General features: G+C 34.9%; 1 long non-coding RNA gene across 1 annotated transcript; it reads right to left on the bottom strand.

The window, feature by feature from the left end:
- Nucleotides 1-23,420: 23,420 nt before the first annotated feature.
- LOC141399154 (uncharacterized) lies at nucleotides 23,421-23,718 on the bottom strand. The gene is made up of 2 exons (XR_012411781.1): nucleotides 23,549-23,718; nucleotides 23,421-23,483 (listed from the first exon to the last, which is right to left on the bottom strand). It is a non-coding gene; the product is annotated as an uncharacterized lncRNA (long non-coding RNA).
- Nucleotides 23,719-23,964: the final 246 nt, after the last annotated feature.

The raw sequence follows: 23,964 nt of genomic DNA, 5'->3' as shown, positions 1-23,964 counted from the left end.
CGATAAGTTTCATCATTTATTCATCTTATGGTGAAAATATCACTTTAATATTTGATAGATTATTTGGCTAGGATGCCCATTCTTATAATTTCCAAGCTGTAGTTTTTATACCCTCAGCATTTATGCTAACGAGGGTATATACACTTTTATACGGGCAAAATGCGTCTCATCGAAATAATGATTTTGGACCCCAAATATGTTTGGACGAAATCCGTTTCAGACAATTTGGAGTTGATTTAGCCATGTCCGTCCGTCTGTCTTTCTGTCTGTCTGGTTGGCTGGCTGGAGCGCACGATAACTCTCGAACGAATTAACTGATTGGGTCCTAAATTTGGCTTTCGTAATATTTTGTACAAACTTAGTTTAAGTTCGAAAATGTTCGGAAGAATTGGGCGCACGACAACTCTTGAGGGAGTAGCCGATTTTGTCCATACTTTGCACATCCTGAAACTTCTAACAGACTTATATGAGGTTTCAATACGGACTCTTAAACAAAAGCGAACATTTTTAACTTTTTTGTGTGGGAGGTACCCGAAGGAGCCACACAAAAAAGTTAAAAATGTTCGCTTTTGTTTAAGAGCTTTTCAAGGATGGTTTCGCAGTTTTTTTCCCAAATGAACCCCTTGCAAATCCAAAAATGACAAATTTTTTAAGATGTTTAAGATAAATTCCCAAATAAAAGTACAAAACAAATGTTAAAAAAATTATTTTCTATTTTTTGTTAAAATAACAAATGTTTCACACACTCAAAATTGTATTGGCAAATTAAAAAAAAAAATAAGAAAAAATAATAATCATTCGAATTCCACTACCAAATTGCTTAATATCAAAAATTGCATCCAAGACTACTGTGCAAAGTTGTTTTCTATTTTTTTATTAGATAGCTGATAAAACAACAAAAAAAAGAAAAAAAAATCTGTTTGGACCAATATTAAAGAAGTTATGAATATTTCTTTACACATAGTTTTTACAGAATTCGACTTTTTTAGGCGCAATATCTCTGGAACCGTGTTTCAAAAAATCTGAAATGCTTTACTGATGAGCAGCATCAACACACCAAAAAATAATGGAAAATCAAAAACAACTTTTTGAAAAACTGTCCGATTTCACTCTGAAAAATCCCCACATAATCTTCGATAGGGTTAAAAAAACTTTCCACCTAAAATTTGTCGTTTTAGGTCCACGTCTTCTTATAGTATAAAACTTTCTATCTGAAGGCTCACGTCTTCATATAGTCCCCATAGACCAGTACCTCCTGATTTTCACTATTTTTAAAGGTGTGGCCTAATATCCCACAAAATGGCTGCAAATTTGTATGTAGTCTTCGTTGGGGCTAGAAAACTTTTCACCAGAAATTTGTTGTTGTAGGTCCACGTCTTCTTATAGCCCCCATATAATGGTACGTCCCGATGTTTACTATTTTTAAAGGTGTTGTTGTGGGTCCACGTCTTCATATATCCCCCATAGAACGACCCCCCGATGTTTGGTATTTTGAAGCTTTCAACGTAAATTTTGTATTCAAAATGGTTGAAATTTGGCATTTAGTCTTCCATGGGAGTATAAAACTTTCCATTTGAAATTTGTCGGTATAGGCTCATGCCTTCATATAGCCCTCATAGAATGTTACCTCCCGATTTTGGGTATTTTGAAGATTGTGGCCTCAATTTCCCACCGAATTTGCATTTAGTCTTCGTTGGGGGTATAAAACTTTCCATCTGAAATTTGTCGGTATAGGTGTACATCTTTATATAGCCCTCATAGAACGATACCTTCCCATATTAGGTATTTTGAAGATTGTAGCCCTAATATCCCACCGAAATTGTTGAAATTTGTTATTTTGTCTTCGTTGGGGATATACAACCTTCGACCAGAAATTTGGCATTATAGGGTCACATATTCATATAGCTTCCAGAGAACGTCATCATCAAACCAAAATAGCTGAAATTTAGCCTTTGCTGGGATAAAAAACACCCAGACGTTATAAGTCCACCGTTTGGTATAGCTCCCAAATAGCGGCAAACCCCGATTTAAGATTTTTTTGAAGATGTTAGTAACATTTTCCTACCGAATTGGTTGTTACTCGAAAAATATTATCCGTATATTCTTAGGATTTAGTCTAGCCACCATGAACCCGTATTGTTCAATTTTATTTATTTCGAGGGTTGCCTGAGGATACAAGAGCTCAGTTCAGCAAATGACGTCCATGTGAGCTCTTTTAAAGGGTTTTGGTTCATTTTTCTTCTGAAATGGATGTAACTTGGTATTTCGGAATCTCAATGGATAGAAAAACTCCAGTTAAGATATTCTTATCCTTCAAGGAATAAGACTTAACGAAATAAACTAATTATTCATATTTACTTCAATACAGTTCGTAGTGGAGGGTATAAAAAGTTCGGCCCGGTTGAAACTTAAGGGGTGTTTACACTAGCCATCAATGTCATACGACTCGAAATAAAAACATTCTATACCTGTCCACACAGACAATGTGTAGACGTAATTTCACTGCATTTTTGCTGGTGTGGACGCAAAAAGTAAATGGCGTTAGGAAAATCCCCAACATTGCACACATTAGCGACTGTATAACGATGGAAAATTTCAGGTCATATGTCATAGATGGCTAGTGTAAACACCTCTTTAACCCTGTTCTTACTTATTTTTTTTGTCAGTGGAATAATTCGTCACACTGTTTATGATACCAACCCCAAAAACACCTAAAACTGTACCTTGGAAATTTTCAATTTATTTCCTACGAAAATGTCATTTAGAGATCTGTTTTTTGTATAGTCATATTTAGTAATGCCTGGGTACATAAGCTGCCTCGCCTGCTTGCCTTGCTTTCCTGCTTCCTTTCTGACATAACATAAAATAAAAGAATAAAGAGGGCCGATCCAATTTCGAACTAGGTTGCCCTTTTCTTCTTTATTATTTTATTTTTGTTATGTCAGAAATGAAGCAGGAAAGCAAGGCAACGAGGCGAGGCAGCTTATTTACCCAGGCCTATAGTTTATTATTTTATATAAACGCGCATGGACGTAGCCAGGATTGAATCTAGAGGGGGGCAAATGCATGTTTCTTCGACATATTTATATTTTTTCCATACAAATGAACATTTTTGAAGGATCTAGGGAGGGGCAGCTGCCCCCCTCTAGCTACTCCTGGCTACACCCATGTAAACGCGCAGATTCATACCTTAGGACATAATACAGACACTTCCTTACATACCTCAACGAGATACATACATAGGTTTCCACAATCATATCCGAAGGAACAAGGGAGACTTCTCTCATATCGATGGTTGCACTCCAATTCATATGCGCTCAATGATATAAAACCTATAACGCCAACATTTCGCTGAGGAGTATTTTTGCCACAGTGATGTTGCCTGTCCTAGAGATTGGGTCTGGGCATAAAGCGTGCAAGAGGTTGTACTTTCCACAGCATCACGGTGGTAACCTAACGAGTTTATTAAGCGATTTTTCGTAAATATCTTTCTTGTTTGTTGGAGAAGTTATTGAAAAATAACTTCGGTGGAGAATATCCACAAACAAGAAACAGAGAACTGATGAGATCCTGTGGCAAGGATCGAAACTAGTCTTCTCTGTCTTACCCCTTGGCGAACAATGCCAAACTTTTTTTCACTAATCAAATATATGTTTTAAAATATTAAAACAACAAAGGGATTAAGCCAGACTATTTTGAAAAAAAAAGAAAACAAAATTGTATCAGCTATTCCAACAAAAAAAGGCCCCCAATGTAAATATCTTTCGCAAAACTTTAATATGTTAATTCTATGAAAGGTAACCCGGCTACAATGCGTAAACTTGCGCTGTCTATTTATTCCAAAAGTTTTACCGATATTTGAAAGATAACAATCTCCTCTCCTAACAATCTGTACCACTACGACAAGCTCAGTGTCACTTTAGGCACAAGGGGACGTCACAATGTTAAAAGTCTCTCATGCATTCGATTCAATTATAGAAATAAAACTTGGATTTAAAGAAGAATCCAGACCCGTGGTGACTAATTTAAGACTAGGCCAAAGAGTTAATGCGTTAGCTACTGAACTACAACTATTCAGAATATGAGCAGTATCTTCTTAACTATTAACTATTTTTTTTTGGTTTTGTTTCAATTTTCATTGGTTATTAATGAATATCGGTTTGCTTGAACATAACACCTTATTTACTTATTTATAATTTACGTTAGTGATCACTTTAGAGATGCTTATTATTTCAATTATCATCATTTTGAAAATATGTTCATGCTACCGCAACTAATTTGTTAAATATACCCTTTAGAGACGGCGATAATGTAAACGAATGAGGAAGAAGTTGAAAGACTCGAGATAACATATGGCTGTAACGTTGTACATCATTCCACATGCTTTTTTAGCTTTAGCTAAAACTAATTAAGCAGACATCACATCACAAAGTAAGCATCCCTTTGAAACTCCGACCTACCTTAACAAGTTTTTGTTAAGTTTTTATTTTTTTTATAATTTTTTTATTTTGTTATTTTTCTTGTGCACTGCCTTACGGGTGTCGGTCGCCATGAGTTTCTTCAATTCGATTGTGTTTACATGCTGTAAAATCGAAACAAAAAGAAGTCAACAAAACTTGTTTTCATTTCCACCAATTTGCCGGTATTGTGTAATTTTTCGCAAGGTCAACCGGTTGGTTTGATCGCCCGAAACCCAATTCAATCGACAGTCAAAAACTAAACTGGGTTGTATTGTAAAGAGGATAGACAACTGAAAGGCACATTCACAAACTACTGAGGCAGTGATTTTCAAAAGCCAACACCACCAGCAAAAAAGGACACAAGTCTGGGTGGCCAGACATTCTGTGTTCCCAAGGAGTATCGTATTCTCCTTAAGTACAGCTGTCGCTGCTGTTGAATAAATTGAAATTGGAGAGCTGTAATTTAACCTTCTGTGAACTTCAATTCAACTTGTTGCCTTTTGTTGGGAAATGTGAATGGGAATAAAACCGCTGGCATTTCAAACATGCCAAAGATTCGTTTTGGGAAACTTTTTGACGTATTCACTTGAAAAATAAGATGTTTCATTGGCGAATTTGACTTATGGACAATTTTAACTGTACAGTCGAGTTTTCTGGCCTTCAAAAAGACGGAAATATTAAGGTGCAATGAACTGTCAGACGATAAGTTAATTCACGTGAGGATTTTCAAGGTGGTACAGGAGGAGTAGCAGTTTGATGAATAACAATGGAAATTGTTTGAGTGTTTATATCAAAGGATTTCTAAAATTACATAAACGATTGGTTACGCTATAATAATAATGGGGATAGAATTGAAAACTGAGAAACATAAGCAGCGTGTGATTTTTCCTTAAATTGACTTAACGAGAAACTGCCCAGCAGAGGCGACGGGATTAGCAAATGAGCGTGATGAGCTTGGTAGTGCCAACCCCAGTGACCACAGAGTTAGGGAGCTTACACTGGAAGTTAACATGTTGGTCGATCAGTTTAAGCGGAACAAGTGGTTAAATCATTTGAAGTAAATTGTGAAACAACTGGATGTGGCGGGAGTCGAGTAGCTCACTGACGTTGTCAACCTGTCGCTAGCCACCCACATACATAGTTCCCGAAGACTGGAAAATGAGCAGGGTGGTCCCGCTACTGAAGCCAGCAAAGGTGAATCGTACAGACCGAATTCGCTTTTGTCGCCTATAGCAAAGACTCTTGAGGCTTTAGTTCTCCACAACGTCGGAAAAAGCTATCCAGTTGCCTACCATCAACATAGGTTCCGTAAGCAGCACGGCAGGACAAAAGCGCTGCACGCCATCTCCACGATCTTTTCGTCAGGTACCTTCCCTGATGTCATTTGTGAAAGGCTGTACTGTATTTGACTGATCTTGCCACCTTTTTCAATGCGAGGAGCTATCCAGTTGCCGATCACCAGCATAGGTTCCGTAATCAGCACGGCACAACAACAGCGCTGCACGCAATCTCCACGATCTTGGCGTCAGGTACCTTCCCTGATGTCATTTTTGAAAGGCTGTACTGTATTTGACTGATTTTGCAACCTTTTTCACCCCGAGGAATGTGCAAATATCCGCCACTAAAACTACGGTCAGTCTATTGGTCTGAAGGCAGAGCAGGGAACAAAGATGAATGTCATGGTCGATGGTAGAAGAATTCACGTCGTCCGCGCACCACACAGCTATCTGTGACAAGCTGAGATGTAGGAACAAGTCCTTAGCCGGCAGTACTTGAAGTGCAGATAAAGAAACCTTGTTGACCACATGTAACGCAATATGTCGGTCTGTGGTAAGCTACGCGGCGCCGGTCCGAGAATATAAGTGCAATGCGAAGCAAAATATTCAAACCCGTCAGAATGCCGACCTGAGAATTGAAAGAGGGTGCATCCTCATGTCTTCAGGGGACCATCTACATGAGGAGACAAAGATTTTTTCAGCAACACAATGGCATGCTTTCGTTGAATGGTGTTACTGTAAGAGCCATCCTAATTACAATATGGTGGAGAGGACCCCACACAAGCATGTCAGGAGGGATCTTCATGATCTAGATAGAAAGAACCATTAAATCAACATACTTATCAATACTTATCAGGTGCAGTCGCAGATGCCATAACAACTATCATGTGAATGCGGTCCTCGGAGAACATTCCCATCTATCGTAGCTGAGGAGCGTCAGCTGCCACGACAAACCAGAGTAGTGTTGGCTCAACTATGCTCGCGATGGTGCAACCGTCTAAATTCCTATAGGGCAAGGTTCGATGACTCCGTGCGAAATATCTGCCTAGCATGCGATACAGGCCCGCACGACACACTGCACATATGGCAACATATGTAGTCGCTGGAGAGCACGATAACTTTCGAACTGATCAATTTGGCCTTCGTCATATTTTGTCCAAACTTAGTTTTAGTTCGAAGATGGGCAACAACTTCAGGTTCTTCCGCGCAATATTAAAAAAAAATCACTAAAATGGTATAAACGATATCTCTTGAACGGGGCAACCAATTTGGTCCAAACTTTCGATCTCCTAATATTTTGTCCAAATTTTGTTTATCGATCTTCGCTTAGGGTACCTCCCCAAGAAAAGTTCAACATATCGTCGGTGTCATGCTTAAGTGTTCCATATGCCATTTTTGACATTTTGAGATAAAGGTTCCTTACAAGGAACCATGCTCTTTCAAAATTTTTGGTCGGTTTTTTCTCTATCTCTTATAGTTTCTGAGATGCCAGTATGTTCCATATCCCCATTTGTGACCCAAAAATCTTGTCGTTTTGTTCCATATCCATAAAGCCTGGCGTATGGAACAAAACAACTTTGAACTTTTTAGTTCCATATCCATGTCGTTTGGCGTATGGAACAAAAAGAGACAAAAACGAATTGTTCCGCACCAAAAATGGTGGCATTTGGAACAAAAAATTGCCCATTTTTGCAAAGTTACGAATAATGTGGCGTATGGAACAAATTGTTTTAAAGGACTTGGTTTAAAAACTGAAGAATAATAGTTTCTAAATCCAAATATTTATACCCTATACCACAATGTGAAAAAGGGTATTATAAGTTTGTTTTGGTAAAAATTCATGTAACACCGCGAAATATTCGTCGGAGACCCCCAATGTGGTATACCAATCTTCATATCTCAACGAGATAAAGCGATTTTGAGATGTGTGTCCGTCCGTCCTTCCGTCCGTCCGTCCGTCCGTCTGTCCATTATAAATTGTAAACACGCTCCAGGCCGCAATTATGGACCGATCGTCACGAAACTTTGTATGGAGGTCGGGTTCAGATCAGAATAGATCCCTATTCTTATTGGTGATGATCGTGAAATATTTAGCTGGTGAAATGGACCAAAAACATAATATTTATCCAATTTTCAAGCGGCTCTGTAGGTCTCAATAATAGTCCGATCAACGCGTAATTTTAAATAAGGTAAGAGTATATCACAAAGGAGAAGCTTGCAATTTGAGATGGCGATCGGATAATATTTAGAGGGTTAAATGGACCGAAACTTTTGTGTGAAAATTGTGAAAATTTTTAATATACAGCTTATATCTTAATTCCTGGAAGTGACATTCCGGACAAGTGAGGTATACTTGAAAGTGGAACGCTTGACCTTTCAATTGATGCCAATTATGTTGGTGTGCATGATCAGATAACAGAGTTACAGCCTAATATATTCCGTTATTTGTTTGTAGTGTAATAAAAAACTCGCTAGAAGTCGCAATTATACATCAATAGTCACGAAATTTTGCACCGGGTAAGAGTAGAGGTCGAAAAAGATGCCTACAATTTTGAATGATGATCTGATATTCTTTAGCGGGTGAAATGGACCATTACTTTTGTATGAAAAATATAAAAATTTTATTTTTGGTCGATATTTTAATTCCTTGAGGACATATATATTTCGCAAAGTAGCCTACATATGGGAAAAAACTACTGACCTTTCCTCTGATGTAAATTGCAATAAAGTGTTTGCTATAAAACGGGCCTACTGCCTAATATATAATGGGTTCTGTGTAGAGAACCACATTTTTATCCCATGCTACATATTGTCTCTCCAAAAGTTTATGTAACACCACGAAATATTCGTCCTAGACCCCTTATTTGGTATGCCAAAATTCATATCTCGACGAGATAAAGCGATTTAGCGATGTGTGTCCGTCCATTAATAATTGTAAACAAGCTTAAGGCCGCAATTATGGACCGATTGTAACAATTTTTTTAAGGAGATTGGATTCGGGCCAGAATATAAATGATTAGTTTTTGGTGATGATCGTGAAACGTTCAGGGGATGAAATTGACCAAAAACAAAATTTTAACCAATTTTGTAGCGGCTCTGTAGGTCAAAATAATAACCCGCAAAATTTTAAACAAAGTTTGAATTTATGATGAAGAAGAAGCGTACAAACCAACGTGAAGATCAGATAATACTTAGCGGGTTAAATGGACTGAAACTTTTGTGTGAAATTGGTAAAAATTTCAATAACGTAGCGGTTAAGCAACGGAAGTAGTAGTACTACATAAGTGGGTTTCATTACATTTTACTTTGTGTGATCTAAATTTTCCTTTCCTGCTACAAAAATGTCTTTGTCATGCTAGATAACTTTTTGGTTTTGGTCATAAGTATTATACATTACATCTCTGATATTTGATAATTAAATTTTCACAATCATTGAAAAGAAGTTCCGTGTGAGCGATTATCCAGGGATAGTGGTATAGGGTATCCCATGGTCGGCTCCGTCCGACTATAGACTTTTCTTACTTGTTTTGAATATTGTATTGTTATATGAAAACGAAAATTTATCAATCGTTTAAACAAAAAATCCCTAGTTTAAAGACAAAATTTTGATGTAAGTCCACAAAAATATACGCAAAAACGTCCATTCGACTTGTAGCTAGTGTGGACACCGACTACAAAAATGGTATTATAAGAAAAACGCGTTTAAATGTTTTATGTTACCTTAGAAATGCAAAATATCAATCCGTTTTGTCCGATCGAAATTTTTACCACAAAAAAATAGTGATAAGTGGAGGCAATCCCTTAAATAAATGTTAAGGAAACCTATAATAATGGTCCTTATTGTATTTATATGAGAAAATTAATGTTTCATTTAAAGTCCTGATTTTTAAACTCCACAGTAGCACTTCATATAAGGGAGGTGGAACACGATTGATAAAAAGTGTTTTGGTTGAAATGTGACAAAACGTGTTCCATGTGACACAAACTGCCAAAAACATGAAAAAAGATTCCATGGAACAATTCAGCAACTTTTTGCGATTATAAAAATTGGCCATAACTTCTAGACTATCACAGATATCTGACAAAAATAAACTACTGATATATTCTATGAGTTTAGTTAAGTAGAACTGAGCTCTTAAAGTATTGGATTATTTCACCATTTTTATCCTGTATGGCCTTAAACATTAACTTGAGTTTTTCTCGAATCAGGCAAATGGCGTATGGAACACTTAAGCATGACACCGACGATATGTGTGTAAGTGCAGTTTAGGGTATGTTCGAAGATCCTTTGGAAAAGTATACCGATGCTGTTCGTTGTGATCCTGTTTACAGCCATATTATGTTTTCCGTGGACAAGTCCATGCTTCCTAGCATACTGGTCCAAAAGTTATACAATGACACACTGAAACTACTAGTGGGCGCGATATCTATCAAAAAGATATGACTCTCAAAATAAGATCCACTTCCAACAACACTTCTGAACTTTTATCCCAATCTACAAGTTCAAATGTCCAAAAAGGGCCACAAAATTCTAAAAAGGCCCTAAATACTTTCGATCTGTCCGTAGATGAAAGTGTCAATTCACATAGGCTGAGGGTATATAAAATGACCTCTATGATTTGTTCCTAGGTTTTACAACTTTTGAGATATAGAAATTCAGGGCACATTTTTAAGTTTTTTTCTTGGGGTTTCACGATTTGCTTGAAAACGATAAGTCATATCGAAAAAGAAAATCTTATAGCTGTGAAAATTCTCAACAAGATTGGCTTTTGTAATTTTTTCCTAGGTTGTACCATTTTTGAGATAATAAGTTTAAGTTGGGAAATTGTAGTCATAGTCGATACAGTCAGTGAATTGTCCCAATTTGAACTTCCAAATGTCAAAAATAGTAAAAACTACGAAAACATCATAAAGGACAATATGGTAGAGAATTTTCACTGCTACAATATTTTCTCTAATCTCATTTCGATAGGACACTTTTCAAGCAACGAAACCGCCACATTCCTGTAACTGTGGATAGACCCAGAGCCAGATTAAGCAATAGAATGAACCTACAAACATAAAATAAAAACACTGTTAGGACAACAACAACAATGAGGAATGTCAGCCTTATGTATCTCCGCCTTAATTACATGAAATATAGTTCTACATCCCCCACGTTCACAGCACGACCACGATTAAAAAAAGATTGACACATGTTCCCAAAAAATAGAACAACAATAACTTACCTAATTTTAATTAAAATTTCTTAAAATGATTCCGGAATATTTTCAGTTAGAAATTTTAGTGACATAATTTTGTCTTACCATAAATCTTGACAAATGCCATGCTTCGAAATCCGTAATGAAATATACATAAAAAAACTCTTTGTGTTGACGAAAACACAAAAATAGAATAAGGAATCATCTGAGTACGGAGTCTATAATAAGGCAATTTGTATTCAAACAGCATAAAAGATACCAGCATATCGATAGTAAAACGAAGTCATTTGCGTTATGTTGAGAATATCATGAGTATTCTTTAAAGCAATTATCTAATGATTTCACCACCAGTATTCTAAACAATCGCACGGTTGTTTGAGATACCACGAAGATTTCAAATCAGCCGTTCCCTTATGTCACACAATAATAACGACACAGAATGAATCTTAGTTTAAGATGTTGCAATGTTCCTAAAATGATACCGATAAAGTAAAGATACATAAATTAAATAAAACCAGTAAAGAAAAGATCAAAGTCTGTCCGAATTTCATAATAAAATGTATATACATTAAGGCTACCCAAAAAAAAAAATTATACTCTCCACCATAGTATGGAGGGTATATTAAATTTGTTTTTCCATTTATAAATATATAAATTATATAAAACAAAACAAACAAAAAATATAAATTATCTATATATATATAAAATTCTTCGAGTTTGCCATGATGTTCGAAATTAAACTCCTCCGAAACGGCTGGACCGAATTCCACAAAATTTTGTATGTGGAGTTTTTAGGTCTGAGAATAGGTTTTTAGCTATTTTTTATACTGGTCAGTTGAGTGGCCAGGGTACCTTCCCCACAAATTTTTTTAAGAAAACGTGAAATCAAAGATATTTTTGAACGTATTGTTTAAAAATTGCTTGCAATACTACGGTAATAATTGTCTTGATCCTGAATGGTCATCTCGGAAGTGGAATATCGCGGTCAGCCCAATTTTTCAAAATTGTATAATTGTAGATAATATACCTAATTTTAGTAAGCGTGACAACAAAAACGCAATAAACACTGGCTTCAATAAGTGGGAATGCGCGATCAACCCCACATTTTGGTATACAGTACAACCCCGATAATGTTAAATGTCGCTTCACCGAAGTTCCAAAAAAATCGATTGAGAAATCAAACAAAATCTAATTTTAAAGATGGTTAAATAACTAGAACGTCTAAAAAATTAGCATTGGTCACTGAAACGACGGGCTAACACTGCGGTGTATCTATAACCTATCTAAATGTATGTCAAGTTCTTAAAACTTCCGAATCGGCTGGACCGAATTTGATGAAATTTTGTGTGCAGGTTCATAAGGTGGGAGAATACCGAAATCGCGAAATCTCAGAGATTATTAGACATATTAGTATTCAATACATCAGTAATGGTGGCCTCTGCCATTAATGGGTGTTTTGAAAGCTGAATGCCGTGATTACGTGCAATTTTTGAAAACTTTATTCTTACTCCAAACACGCCATGAACGTTGACATCAGTGCTTGGAATAAATCGATCAAGATCGCGTTTTTTATACTGCAAAGTCTAAATAAATTCAACTAGCATTTTGAATTCATTTTTCATGAGTCACTGATGTTTTCATGTTTAGGAGCTTAAAATAATAACGTATTCAGTGAATCAGCACTTTGTTAACAAGAAGTAAAAACGGCGTTAAGTTCGACCGCGCCAATTTTTTACCATTCACCACAATTTATACCGACAAGAATCTGCAGGTATGTTTACGACGCCCGACGGAGACCAACAACAACCATTTCGGTGGGAAAATTAGGCAAAACCTCTTTACTATAGAAAATCATGAGGTACCGTTCTATGGGAATTTTATCAAAAAGTGGACCTGTAGCGACAATTCTCTGCAGGAGTGTTTACGACCCCCAACGGACACCAACAAACCAAATTATAGCCATTTCAGTTTAATAATTTGGCTCAAAAATTGAAAATACCAAACATCGGACTAAGACTAAATCCCATTTAATGGCGAATACCGAGAATCGGGTGGTACAATTCCATGGGGATTATATCAAAACGTGGACCGGTATAGTCCATTTTCAATACCAAACATCCTAGGAGAAAGTTCAATGTTTGTGGGCTGCATCTTGATTTCAGCTGAAGAACATCGCTACATTAACTCATTCTTATTCTGATCAAAAAAAAAAAATCGAAGCGTTACAAACGGAAACAAAAAGTTAGCTATACCCTTCATCTTATGGTGGAGGGTATAATTAAAAGAATTTTCTATTTTAAATCTGCTAACAATTTTATTTTATGAAGTTTCAAGAAAAATGCATAGTTACGTCAATTCGGTTCGAAAATCGCAACATTTCATTCGTAATTCGATTATTTTATTTGTAATTCAATTTATTCCATTTGTAATTCGACTATTCTATTTGTAATTTAAATTATTCCATTTGTAATTTGAATTATTCCATTTATAAAAAGGAAAGGAACAAATGGAATAATTCGGATTACAAATAAAATAGTTCGAATTACAAGTAAATTCGAATGGAATAATTCGAATTACAAATATAATAATTCAAATTACAAAAAAGATAAATTCGAATTACAAATGGAATAATTCGAATTACAATTGAAATGTTTCGAATTACAAATGCAATTCTCGGATTACAACTAAAATAATTCGAATTGAATCTGAAAAGGTGTAGATATATAAATATGTAGTAGATGGGTTATAAACCCAGCAAAATGTTCGATGCCAAAGATGCTATTCAATTATGGGTGAAAGTGATCTGGCATGTCATCTTTTTAGCATCTTCATCGATGAATTTTATATGAGCGTGGACCCCAAAAGATGCTATTCAATTTTGGATTCAAAGCATGTCATTTGCACCCATGCTTTGACATGTCATTTTCACCAATGCTTTGGCATGTCATTTCCACCAATGCTTTGGCATGTCATTTTCACCAACCCTTTGCAATGGCAATGATTAAGACGAGAGTTTTAACAACGTTGGTTGTGATTTCGAGTCTCCGACAACATCAAACCTATTGTAAATAATTAATCTTATATATTTTAAAAATGTGTATAAATAAAAACACAAAATTCATCTCTATTGGATTGATGGAATGGGTTCAAATGTTGATGAAAAGATCGGATCCTTCACGACTTACTGGGAATGTTTACACGGAAAACTAAAAACGGGCCAGCAGCGCGGACCGGGTCAGCTAGTATATATATATATATATATATATATATATATATATATATATATATATATATATATATATATATATATTTGATCAGGATAAAATTCTGAATCGATATAGCCTTGTCCATATGTTCTAGCGTCCGCATAATTGACCTAGACCGCTATATTTTTGCACCCGAGGGTATTTTTTCCATAGGCAGGTCAAGTTCGAAGATGGGCTATATCGGACCGCGTTTTGGTATAGCCACCATATAAAGGTTCCTCCCGATTTTCGGTATTTTAAGGATTTTAGCTACAATTTTTAATCGAATTAGCTGTAATTTGGCATTTGAGGTTTCTAACAGTCACCACAACTCTCCACCAAAAATTTTCAACATAGATCATATAACGGAACTATCCAATCTTCGGTATTTTGAGGATTTTAACTACATTTTCGACCGAACTACCTGTAATTTCAGATTTGAGGTTCCCAGAGGTCATAAAAAACCAAACGTTGTTAACATAGATTCATATTTTGGTTTTAGCCCCCATATAACGGAACCTCCCGATTATCGGTTTTTGGAGAATTTTTAGCAATACTTTTGAACCGAACTACCTGCAATTTCACATTTGAGGTTCCCAGAGGTCACAAAACATCTCCACCAAACGTTGTTAACATAGGTTCACGTTTTGGTATAGCCCCAATAAAACGGTGCATCCCGAATTTTCGATATATTATTGAACTGAACTACCTGTAATTTCACATTTGAGGTTCCCAGCGGTCACAAAACATTTCCACAATAAATTGTCACCATATATTCATGTTTTGGTATAGCCCTCATATCGTTTTTCGGTATTTTGAGGGTGTTAGCTACCTTTTTGACAGAAGTACCTGCAATTTGAGGCTCTACCACAAATTGTCAACATAGGTCCATGTTGACCCCATATAACGGTGCCTCCCGATTATTATAACGATGCCTCCCGATTATTGATTTTTGGGTGATTTTTAGTTATGTTTTTGAACCGAACTACCTGCAATTCCACATTTGAGGTTCCCAGCGGTCACAAAACATCTCCACAATAAATTGTAAAATAGATACGTATTTTGGTTTAGCCCCCATATAACGGTACCTCCCGATTATCGGTTTTTGGAGAATTTTTAGCTATATTTTTGAACCGAACTACCTGCAATTTAACATTTGAGTCTCCCAGCGGTCACAAAACATCTCCACAATAAATTGTCATCATAGATTCATGTTTTGGTTTAGCCCTCATATAACGGTACCTCCCGATTATCGGTTTTTGGAGAATATTTTGCTATATTTTTGAACCGAACTACCTGCAATTTAACATTTGAGATTCCCAGCGGTCACAAAACATCTAAACAAAAAATTGTCACCATAGGTTCATGTTTTGGTATAGCCCCCATAAAACGGTCCCTCCTGATTATCGGTTTTTAGAGAATTTTTAGCTATATTTTTGAACCGAACTACCTGCAATTTAACATTTGAGATTCCCAGCGGTCACAAAACACCTCCACAAAAAATTGTCACCATAGGTTCATGTTTTGGTATAACCCCCATAAAACGGTCCCTCCTGATTATCGGTTTTTAGAGAATTTTTAGCTATATTTTTGAACCGAACTACCTGCAATTTAACATTTGAGATTCCCAGCGGTCACAAAACACCTCCACAAAAAATTGTCAACATAGGTCCTTGTTTTGGTATAGCCCCCATATAACGGTACATACCGATTTTCGGTACATCGATGGTTTTAGCTACATTTTGAGGTACCACAAGGAGCCTCAAAAAATAGCTCTACCAAGAATTTTTAACATAGGTCCATGTTTTGGTATAGTCCCCCGATTTTCAGTATTTGGAGGATTTTAGCTATAATTTTGTACCGAACTACCTGCAATTTAACATTAGAAGTTCCCATCTCCGCAAAAAATTGTCACCATAGGTTCGTGTTTCGGTATAGCCCCCATATAACGGTACCTTCCTATTTTCGTTGTTTCGGGGATTTTACCTAAAATGTTTAACCGAACTAGCTTTAATTTTCCATTTGAGGTTCTTAGTGGTCACAAAACGTATCCAGCAATAATTGTCAACATAGGTCCATGTTTTGGTATCGCTCCCATATAACAGTACCTTCCTATTATTGGTATTTCGAAAAATTTAACAATTTCTACCGAACTACCTGTTATTTGACATTTTCGGTTCCCAGTGGTCACAAAACTTCTCTACCAAAAGTTGTCGACACAGTCCATGTTTTGGTATTGCCCCCATATAACGGCACCTTCCTATTATAGATATTGTGAGAACTTTAAATAATTTTTGGCCGAACTACCTGTTAGGTTCCCATATAAGGGTACCTTCCGACTTTCGTTGTTTTTAGGAATTTTTGCTAAATTTTTTACCGAACTACCTGTTACTTGACATTTGAGGTTTCCAGTACTCACAAATCTTCTCCACCAAAAGTGGTCAACATAGGTCCATGTTTTGGTATAACGGTACCTCCCGATTTTCGTTATTTTGAGGATTTTAGGTACAAAGAATTATCACAATAGGTCCATGTTTCGGTATAGCACACATACACTAGCGATCATCTGAATAGGTTCGATTTTTTCTTTTTATATGTTAAGGTATCTTCTGATGTGTTCGTATTACAGATCCATACTATTTAGTTTTTGAGTCCTATACTATGCCAACATTCCCAAGAAAAAACTTGACGGTGTTGCTATATTTTCGGAAAATCTCCCAATTATAATAAAAAATTTACAAAAAAAGTGTCCAATTTTTGCGATCATCAGAATAGGTTTGAATCAAATAAAATTGAAAAATTGTACTACCCAAGGAAATATTGCGCAGTTTTTTGGTTTAGTTTAGTAAAATGGAACATTCTGATAAATTCTACAACAAATTTGACCCGCTTTATTATTGACCCGCATTATTCCGGCAGACGGTTTTAATTTAAACCATGCTGTAAAACTTTATGTATGTAAAAACACACAACTGTGTAGATATCACTAAATGTACATATTATTATGAATTTAAAAATAAAGTTTATTGAATTGAAATTGAATTGAATTATTTGGAACGTGGCACTGTGGTTTAGCTTGTATGGGAGAGCGCGACAAAAATATTAATAATCAAGATATCGATCTGAAAATTTTACCGTAAACTAGTAGTGACTAGAAGATAATTTTCCCCAAAAATCGTCAGGATTGGTCCAGTTTTAGGTGTAGGCCCCCCGTAACGGTACTTCCAGTTTTTTATTAATTTCAAGATTATGTCTATATTTTCAAAGTGAATTCGCTGAAATTTGACATTTTGTGTTCTTTGGTGGTATAAAACATCTTGAATAGGGCCATGGTCAATAGTGGTCCATGCTTTGGTATATTCTCCATACAGACGTACCTCCCGTTTTTTAATAATATCAAGATTTTGACCATATTTTCCAACTGAATTTGCTGCAATCTGACATTTCGAGTTTATAATCTGTTTCAAAAATTCTTGCAAAAATTCATCAATATATGTCCACATTTGGGTATAATCCTATATCATGTTAACTCCAGATATTTGGCATATTAAGTATTCGGCCTACATTTTTTACATACACGTTTGTAAAAATCATGATATTTTATGAATTTTATTCTTGACAAGGATTAACTGGTAACAAGTATCAACAATATAAGCCATAGAATATTTTTACTAGGAGGTTTAATACATGGACCAAGGGCATACCAGATTATATTAGATGTAAATAATGTCGTATAGTTCTCAAACCGGGAATATCTGGAAACTAAGATGTTTTATGAGACGTTTAGTTCGCGAGGATGGGTTGGCATCTATTAAAATAAATACTAGCTACAGGATTTCTGGATTAGGAGAGTTCCCAGATCGACTAAAAATTTACCAGGGCATATAAACAGTAAACAAGACCATACAGGTGGTCCTGCATGTCAATATAACCATTCTACGTTGTTTAGTTTTCCGTGTGGAGCTTAAATCTACGGCAGTCCGCGTTTTTACTTTCAACGGCAGATAATTCTTGATTCAAAAATAATGGTGTCTTTTATAGCAAGCCAATTTGCATGATGTTTTTATTTTTTTTTTGTCCTCTCGTTGTGTATCCAAATTTTTGAAATTCCTTTACAGAGACAGTGTATAAAATGAAATCATATCCCGCAACATCCACCTGACGATTTGCTTTAATTTCTTCGAATACCGTCCGTCCCATGCTGGAATTGACAAAGCTTTTTGAACGCCGTATTTAAAAAAAAATACAAATTTGAAAACACACATTCATACTGTAATCCTAAAAACATCATTTTTTATTAAATGAGATCGAAAAAAATGCAAAACAACAACACCGATTGCTTGAAAACACCCAAAAACCCATTCACAAAACTTCGAGTATACTCAGTATAATGAAAACTGAATACCGCTCGGCAACATTCGGCAGACGAGATAATTTTTTTCTAATTCTGGACACTTTCGCGAACATTTAAATAAAAATAACGTGAGGATCCGCGAGGATCCAAGGTACTAAAAGTCTATTTCTTTTCACAATATTAAATAAAAAACACTCACAAAAATACATTTCAAAAGAGATCAATTTTACAACAAAATAAAGATACAACTTTATGATGTTATCAATTAAAAACAATAACAATGCCATTAACTTTAACTTCCATTTCTTACTACAGTAATTTTACACATTACTTTTTTGTGATATCACTTTTAACTTGTCACAACGTTAATGGAAATTTCAGTGTCTCAATTTCTTCAAATGGAAATGCTCACTTCTGCGGCTCTGCTATAGCAAGTACCGTTAGAAGTTGTAAAAAGAAAGCCGGAATACTAAAATTGGATCTGTCTACGATAGATTTGAATAGTTAAAATCATAATTTGTAGACATCAATTTTTGTATTTTTGTCGCGGCCTGGGACCACAGTGCGTGGGTTCAATTCTCAACATGGAAAAGTTACCAAAAACTTTCAGATAAAATCAAAAAAAAATCAAACAAAAACGTTTTATAAACTTGCTTTAAATGACTTTTTGATTTCGTTAGATCTCTTCTGAGCTTCGAAAATTGTCTGAAAGCAAATACCAAGTGTAGCCAGATTATTAGGATCGATAAATTAGAAAGGTCATTGAAAATAGTTGGTATTTTAGTTCAAGTTTTATTTTTTAACTATATGTGCAGTAAAAATTTATGTATTATCATGCTCACAAATCCACCATAGTTGCCCACATGTATCATAAATGTTCGAAAATTGGTATGGAAGAATGTTTCTTCGATGACAATAAAGACTTTAATAAAAGAAAAAACTGAATGAAAAATCTTATACAAAGTCGCACTTTTAAAAAGAAAAAAATTATATAGAAACATCGTTGAACGCTTCTCCTTAGTTGCGAAATAAAACACATCTTCCTCAAAGTTGAAATCATCAGCGGGAAATCGGCATCTGGAATCAAAGGATTACATAATGTAATAAATAGATACATCCATATTTCAAATATACATATGTATGTATGTATATGAAAAATTTATTGATGTAATTACCAAAAATATATCCATTCACCATTTTGATTCAATTATAAAATTTATTGGGCATTTAATTTACTAAAAATCACAATTTCTTTAAGAAAAGATAAAACACTGTTTTATTCACTCACTTGAACGTCCTTACGATTGTATTTAGAGAACTGAAGAAAAAAGACCAACATAATTAATACCGTTTTTTCTTTTCCTCTTCGCTTGCTACGTTGCTTATTGCGTCTCCTATTACACCATACACACAGCTCTTTATTATAAAACGGCATTCCGCAGCCGTGAGATCCCCGTTGTTACTCTCTTTGACAAAAATCCTCTCTCCACCCATAAAAAAATATGTTCTGACATAAAAAATATGATAGTACCCAAACAAATAAAATTGAGACATGTTACAAAATGTTGCAAACATATATTTGTTTGGACCCAAACAAATTATGTTTGGATCCAAACCAGGGCGTAGCCAGGATTAAATCAAGGGGGGGCAACTTTTTTTTGGTGATGTGTATAGTTTTTACATACAAAATTTTAAACCCCTTTTTTAGGTACATACCTAATGAAAAACAAGTAAAAAGCTTCCACATTAAAATATTCTGAATTTATGTGTAATATTTAGATTTCTTTCCGTTATGAACGTTCTGTTGGCCACGATTTTAGGTGAATTGCGTAAACCAATTACCTGAAATTTGGCGGTATCGTTGTTTAGGGGTATACCAAAACGTGGACCTATGTCTGCAACTATTGGCGGAGAAATGTTTTGATCACTACGAACACTTAATGCTAAATTGCACTCAATTTAGAGAGAAAATGTAAATAAAAATAAAAATTTTGAATGGGAGGTACCCAAAGGACTGGATTTATATGGACTATATCCGACTTGATAAAATATTGTAATACGATTTGCAAATCTTGGACCAAATCCATTGCTCCCTTCGAGAGTTTTCGTTCACATGGCATTGGATGCACATCCTCTTGTGGTTATGTAATTTAACGTACACACGAAATAGCTTAAAATTACATTGTTTATAACGTAATGTCATGGTGAATTATCCAAAAGACGATTTGAATCGAAACACAATAAGAATGCGTGATGTCTCTGTTTATCTGTTTAACCCATTTCGTCGTAATTGGTGTTCGATTTTTTGAGCAGTAAAACAATTTTATGGATGAAAAAGGTAAAATTTTAAACAACTTTTAGTATGTATCTTAAGTCTTCTCTGTCAGCAAATATAAAAATCTTCCCTTGAAAACTTCACTTCCACCTCGATGGTAGGGGTGCATTTTCGAAGCCTATATTTTTAGATACTTTTTTAAATTAAGTTTAAAAAATTAAAAAAAAAACATGAAATTTAAAAAGTAATCATGTTGAATTATTACCAATACATAAAACCGTTTCACAAAACATAAAGAAGATGATTTAGATGCACAAGCAGGACTTTACATATGTGCAAAGGTGACTGTTCGAAATTGTCATAAATGTCAGTGGCTACATCAAAACGTGGAAATGTATGGACAAATTAGGGGGAAGAGTTATTATAGCCCCATAGAAGACTAAATATTAAATATCAGTCATTTCTGTAGGAAAAACCCCTAAAATCGTGAGGTACCGTTCTAGTTTGGCTATATAAAACATGAACCAGTGCTCACAAATTTCTGGATAGAAGTTTAATAGGCCCAAAGAAGAATAAATATGTATTAAATTACTTCCGTTTCTATATGATAATGCAGCTAAACCCCTGAAAAATCGGGCGGTACCGTTCTATGAGGGGTAATCCAAAACGTGAACCAGCACTGACACATTTCCGGGGGAAAGTTTTGTAGGCCCAAAGAAGACTCTATACTACTCTTTAATCATTTTTCGTTGACTCTGGTCCATACTTTGCACATCGTAGTAGAGGCGGTCTCACTTGTATTGAAAGGAGTGCCAAAAATAGTTCTAATCGAGCTACCGCCCCGAAATTTTACAACGAGGCAAGATGATAAAAAAAAATTTAAGTGGATGTAGGTCCACATTTAGGTATAGCCCACTTGTAAAGGTATTGCCTGATTTTTGGTATTTTGAAAAATTTAGACACAGTTTCCAATTGATTTGGTTGAAATTTCGCATCCTCGCAAAAAGTGTTCAATATACATAGGTCCACGTTTAGGTATAGCCCCATATAAAGGTGTATTTCTTTAAAAACACGGAGTCTCCCAAATACTCCCAACATTAGTAAAACTCAACATCAATTTTTAGCACTGATTTCAAAAGTACCAGAAAATTTATTTACAAAGATTTTATTTTTAAGGAAGTTAAAAAACTATGTATGAATATCTTTTTACGTAAAAACATGATCAATGCTATCAACTATAAGTTTAAATCTGGAAATTGTACATTTATTTCACCCATAAGCTGCGAATGCTTTTCAAATTTTGCGACTTTTCTTGACATATTACCGCTGTAAATTGGCAAAAATTGTACTGGACGTTAACAATTTGATGTGTTTAGGTAATATTTATTTCAATCGGAATCAAATTTGTTGCCATAAATTTTCGGTTTTTGTCCACGGGCGGAACCACAGTGCGATATGGCCCTCTCGAACATAAACTAATTTTGGACCGATATAATAAGAACTTCTTTAACAAATTTTTAATTTTGATAGACTATATCAGTCAATCTCTACTATATCGACTCAGAATTTTATCCTGATAACAAATATGTATACTTTATAGGGTTGCAAATAAGTATTTCAATGCGTGACAAACGGAAAAATATACCCTCAATTCTATGGTGGAGGGTATAAAAATTGCATAATAATAATAATTGTTCCAAAAACATGCCAGAAGGGACAAAAGAGACTTCTCTCATATCAATGAGTGCACCCCGATTCATATTAGCTGAATAATATGGAAGAGAAGTTTTAAATTAAAAATTGCATATCTCATGTATTTTTCAACAGAATTCAAAGCTATTTTTTTCCATTATTGAAATCTTATTTTAATATTACAACAAAATATTATGTAAAGCCCCAGCGCCCAAATGGCATTATTGAGGCGGTTGCCAACATTATAACACATTTACAAGATTAAGAAAAGGGAAGTTAATGATTTTTGATTGTATATATAATACATAAAAAATTACTTATAACAAATTTACATCAGAAATGTTTCTTTCATATCGCATAAGTAAATAATAAATTGTGTGGGTTCGTATCGTCGGATTTCCTTTTCCAAAAAGCATCTTGGTCAGTAAGCTCGTCTCTAACGAGAAATTAATTAAAAATTAATAAAAAATGACCTTCGCCTAATAGGCAAAATTTTCAAATAATAATAAATTATGTTTGGTATCTTCTAAGCAGCCTAGAGCAGAAGGAAAAGCATTTTCCTATTTTTAATGAGTTTTTACACTTCTACGACTATAAACCAAACATTTGTTAACCGCTTTTAAAAAAATATAGCTTATTCGAAAAATATTAGTCGTCCATTTGCCGTTATTAAATTAAAAAATAGTATATCAGAAAAACTGCGGTTTTTTATAATTTTTCAAACTTTTTTGACGGCTCTAGGGGGGGGGGGGGCATAGCTGGCTACGCCCATGGATCCAAACATATATTTGTTTGCAATCAGTCCCAAACAAATATTTGTTTGGATCCAAACATATTTCTCGTCTTTATAGTTGTATGTCTTTGCTTCTGTTAAGAAATTTTTGTTATAATTTATTGCATTTTATTAAAAAAAAAGAAAAAAAAATATGCTCAACTTGCATCCACAACAGCTTTGGGTTACGGGTTAATACCAAGATTCCTGCGAACGAGAAAAACAATATTTGAAATGATTTAGAATATATAAAGAAATAAATTTTTATCTACTCTAATTTTTACGTCCTCATTATTGATGGCCAAAATGAAAACGCCTTTGCATTTCCCAAGAGAAAAGCTAATGTCACAAATCCAAGTGTGTGTATTTTCATTTTTAAAACAATACTGAATGCCAAACATTCAAATGGCATTTTATACATATTCGAGTATACGTTAAGTAGAATTTAATTGTGTGACTAAACTAAGATGTGATAAATTGTTCAGATCGTGAGTAGTAATACATTGAATAGTTTTCTTAAAGGTGTTGTTCAAGATTTTCGACAATTTGGTGTATGGAAAGCAACTGTAACAGTAATAATAAACAATTTTCCATTATTTGGCTAAGTTTTCGATTTTCGAATTTAAAGTTTAAATTGTCTAGTATATTATTTACAAATATAATATAAATTTTGAACCAGACGAGCATC

The sequence above is a fragment of the Musca autumnalis genome, unplaced genomic scaffold, assembly GCF_047663935.1.
Source record: "Musca autumnalis isolate F117 unplaced genomic scaffold, ASM4766393v1 scaffold_3, whole genome shotgun sequence".
In the NCBI taxonomy this organism is placed as follows: Eukaryota; Metazoa; Arthropoda; class Insecta; order Diptera; family Muscidae; genus Musca; species Musca autumnalis.
This window is presented reverse-complemented; position numbering and strand designations above follow the sequence as displayed.